Below are 4,609 nucleotides of genomic sequence, written 5' to 3'. Positions count from 1 at the left end.
TTCTCAACCAGTTTGTCGTGGTCCTCTCCTGGTGTTGGATTAGCAGGCTCAGTGTGCTTGAAGTCAAACATCAGCAACAGTATCAGTTTGTCGGGGGGGATTTTTTTTTCCACCAAAAAGAAACACAGATTTTTTTTTTTCCCAAAACATGACACAGTGGTTTTTCCAGGACTTCTCTCCATATCACACAAGGAAACACTGGAGCTGTGTGTGTGTGTGTGTGTGTGTGTGTTTGACCATATGTGAGTGTGTGTATGCATGTGTATTATGTTCTCATGTTTCTATACTTATGAGGACCAATATCAACCAATATACAATATCCTCTCAAGTAAAAGCTCTTATTTTTTCTCATGGGTCCTTTTTTCTGATTTTGGGCTGATGCCATCACTGATATAAATGCACAAAATGTAAATTGTGCCTCTATAAAAGACATAGATTGATGACTTTGGGAAGCAGCTTGGGATCATGGGAATTGTTGTCTTGTTTGGTTCCTCTGCACGTTTGTCCTGATCTATTCATTACCCGGGGAAAAACTTTCCACACTGATTGGTGGATCACATTTTGCAGCTGTTCATGCCAGTGAGGCTGCGACCCGCCTTTAAACAAGACTTTTAAAAGAAGACGAAGAACTTTGGAGCAAAAGAAAAGGACGTACGACAAGTGGACGGACAACAGGGTCTTTGCTGAGGAGGAGGTTCAGCGGGACGAAGCGACCGGGCGTCGTTTTTCTGCAACTTTGAGGTGCGGTGGAAACGCAAACCACACAGATGACTGGGAATTCTTTACTCCAGGTAAATAAGTTCCTGGAAATGTTGGTGGAATAGGGGCTAAATACACAAAATAAAATGAAAAAAACCCAAAAGACAACAGAGGCTAAGTAGCAGCGGCAAATATTTCCTTCCTCACTTTGATAGCAGGGATTTGTATAGCGGGGTTTGCCCTGGAAGTTAAAGCAAAGACGCTAAAGTGGATGATCCGTCCATTACCAGGATTACAAATACAGAATTCTATAGATTTTGGCAAAATGTACTGTAAGTACACGACTCAAAAAAATATATAACATTAACCACATACTTTTTTTTTTTTTTCATTTTAATACAGAAAAGTTACATAATATATCTTTAATTTGCAAATGTATAACCTGTATTTTAAAAGTATGGGCACGAGTATTGATGGGCACGAGTGTGGCAGATGAAAGTAAAAAGACAACACAATAAATTTTTGTATCTACAAAAACATAAATAGAGTATAAATGTCACATATATGCTCCGTTATTAATATTTGATATTTTGTCTAGATTTCTAATGATGAGTTCATTTTATTTTTGAAGGCTAATTCTACACTGTTGAATGGTTCAAGTGTCTTGTCACAGAGAACCTGCAGCAGCCATCAGCACCTTGTGTTGAACTTATGGGTCGATGAATATGGTTCTCAGTAGTATAGTAACATTACGTTGATGGTGTGTAGAATATTTGCGTGTATTGTGTGTCTGGTTGACACCAGTGAGGTGAGGTCAATGTCTGTAAGAGATCGCCCGAACACTCCACTGTTCTCCTCTGTCCGTCCCATCAGTGGCTTCATATGTCATCAAAACAACACAGTCTCAAAAACCACATCGAAATAGAAAATTAAAACTCGAATAATATAATATTACAAAGATTACCATCCCTGTTTCCCAACTCTGCTCCCTTCAGTCACCCCCACCACCCCCACCCGCCCTAGTTAATACAGTAATGACTATAATATGTGACAGAGTTTATCATCCTCTGCACAGTGGCACCTTTAGAATAGAATATTTTTTTTTTTTACTAATAGTACAATTATTTGTTTTTGATATCAGATTATCAAAGCTGTACGTATGGTAGTAATAAGAGATGGATGGCGGTCTATAGTCTCAAAAAGCACCTTCTGCTCTATGGGAGTAAACATCGTTGAACACACACAGGCTCACGCCACGGCCCACGCACTCTTTTGTAAGGCGACTTAAATGTAGCAGTCGAGTTCCCCGTCGCAGTGTCGAGATTATCGGGTGCCGTTTGAGACTTGATTGGAGATACGGCCAATGAAAGCACTGCAGGCGGATGAATATGGCATGCATGATTTGAGAGGTCAATGCTGACATGGCTCATGGATGGCAGTTCTGAACTTTGACCCCTGACAGACCCTCGGGATCCTAGATGTGCTGAGGTACATAACATAACTACTGCTGAGTCAGTGAACCGCTGCAAATCCTACGCCCCCGAAAAAGAGTGTTTAGAGCAGCAAACCTATGATCTACAGCTAACCTGGAGGCCACAATAACACGGCACACATTTTCACAATATTTGGCATAAACCATGGTTAGTAATATTTTTACTGAGATATATATACGTTTGATCCTTGAGTTAAAAAAATAACCATTGATTAAAAATGGTATTGTTATTCCGCTTAAGGCAATAACAATCTCTAATTATTCTGAAAGATAATCCATAGACTGTGTGTAAAAAAAAAAAAAGGACCCAGTCTTCCAGTTTGAAAAAAAAAGTAAAGCCCAGGAAGTAGGACGGAAGTAGCAGTTAGCCACCAGGGGGCGCCTCAGCTGGAAGAACTACACTTGAATGGAAGTCTGTGGGAAAAATGATCCTTCTTCTCACTTGATTTAAAACATCAGCAAACACTTTCCGGAAGGAGTCAATAGTCTCAATTGTTAGTTTCTGGTTTTATCCAATAGAACATGACGTCAGTTTTGTAAATGATGTTAAGTTCAGCACATATGAGCGGACACCAGTGTGACTGACAGCTGGTATCGTCCAATAGGTGCCTGTCGGAAAGACTAAATCACGAACGGGAGTTCATTGTGCAACCGATAGACTACGTCCATTTTTACACACGGTCTATGTTCTAACTTTGAGTGAGTTACAACAAATCAACGGAAAGAGGCTAAACTGTCGCTAACACGGCATAAAAAGCAGAGGAGTACAGTTGTCGCTTTATTTCTACCCAGCTTCCCTTATGCATGAAGCATGTTATATCGTTAGTTAACTATTCAGCTGTTTGAAAAACACTTGTTCCTGTGCAAATGTACTTTGCCAGTCCTTCCCACACTCGCACATAACACCCTTAAAATGTCATGTCTGCAGAGCTGAGCGTAAGCCCTTGTGTGTGTGTGCGCGCGCCTGTCCTTTAAAAATTAAAAGCCCTTGCTTGGAGAAAAGCTTTTTTTTTTTTTCCCCTTTCACAGCCCATGACAACTGCTGATGCTGTAGTTAAGCCTGCAAAATTAATATTTACACGTGGAGGACAGCAAGTGCAGGTCCATCGCGATGCAGGTTTGTCCCTCTCTGCCTTTGCGGCACAAAAGACAGGAACTAAAACAGCAGCGTCATAAATTAAACAGCATGACCGAGGCTGAAAGCATCTTTTGTCATCAGTCTAATAACTGTCGAGGTTGTGGCGTGATGTGTTGTCTCATGTTTAATTTGTACAAAATACAGTGCAATGGAGGATTAAGGAGGTAACAAAGGAAATATAAAAGCTTTCCCCCCCCCGCCCCTCCTTGAGCTGCAAACAGAGGTTAGAGAGAAACACTTAACATTAACACTAGGTGACTGTGTTCTCCTCCTGCAGCATGTTTTCTTTCTCTATACCGTCTAATTTCTTGTTTTATGGCTATTTTGCCTCCTTCTTTCTTCGTCTCGGTGAACATGTGAGATCAGGCCTTCAAAGATGAATTTAATCACCTGTGGTCGACAATACTACACAATCAGACAGATTGTTTTGTCTGTGTGTTGTTTTTATATGTATTGGTCATTTTGGAGAGTGAGAGAGAGGTAGTGATCGATAACCAGTGAAGGAGTGACAAATAATAGTGCAAATGACACAATGCTACATATACAGTTTGTTGTATGAACGGAATATAAAAAAAGATCGCAAAATGTGGAGTTCGTTTTTGTGTCTATTTTACATAACGTTCGTTTCACTTTTCTCGAACACAAACTCTCACGAGAACTCCAGTGCGCTACCTCACCGCCATCTACTAGCACTTTTTATTTTTTTAATTTTTAAATACATTAGTAGAAAAGCGAAGGTCTATTGAAGTGTTTGCCTCTCGTCTCTCCTTTAACCTCTCACTTTGTTTTATTCATTAACTAAATGAACACATGGGATTCATGTAGACTCTTTGTTTTTCAAGCAGGATTTGGATCGATATCACATTTACGTATGCGTGCTAAAATATCAGTGTGTGTGTGTGTATGTTAAAATGCGGTAGTTTGATATTTGATACCTTTCATCCCGTCCGTGCGGTATGTTTATGCTCCAGAGGGATAAATGGAGAATGTATGGACGCGTTTCAGTAACAAAAACTGCACAGACGTTTGCAATGTGAAAATGTGATAGGGCCACGACAGTGTGTTCGTGTCATATTTGGGCTTATGTGTGTGTCTTTTGTGCAGCATATGCATGTGCACATGCGAGGAAGATAAAGGCGGAGAGCCTGTGAGTGACAGCTGAATGAATTGGCATCAAATCCTTTTCATAATGTGGTTCCATCTATCGTTCTGTAAGCTGATGCGCCTCACACAATTTCATTTTCTACCAATCTTCCACTGCAGAAAAGAGGCGTCGCGTC

Source organism: Solea senegalensis, linkage group LG19, assembly GCF_019176455.1.
Source record: "Solea senegalensis isolate Sse05_10M linkage group LG19, IFAPA_SoseM_1, whole genome shotgun sequence".
In the NCBI taxonomy this organism is placed as follows: Eukaryota; Metazoa; Chordata; class Actinopteri; order Pleuronectiformes; family Soleidae; genus Solea; species Solea senegalensis.
This window is presented reverse-complemented; position numbering follows the sequence as displayed.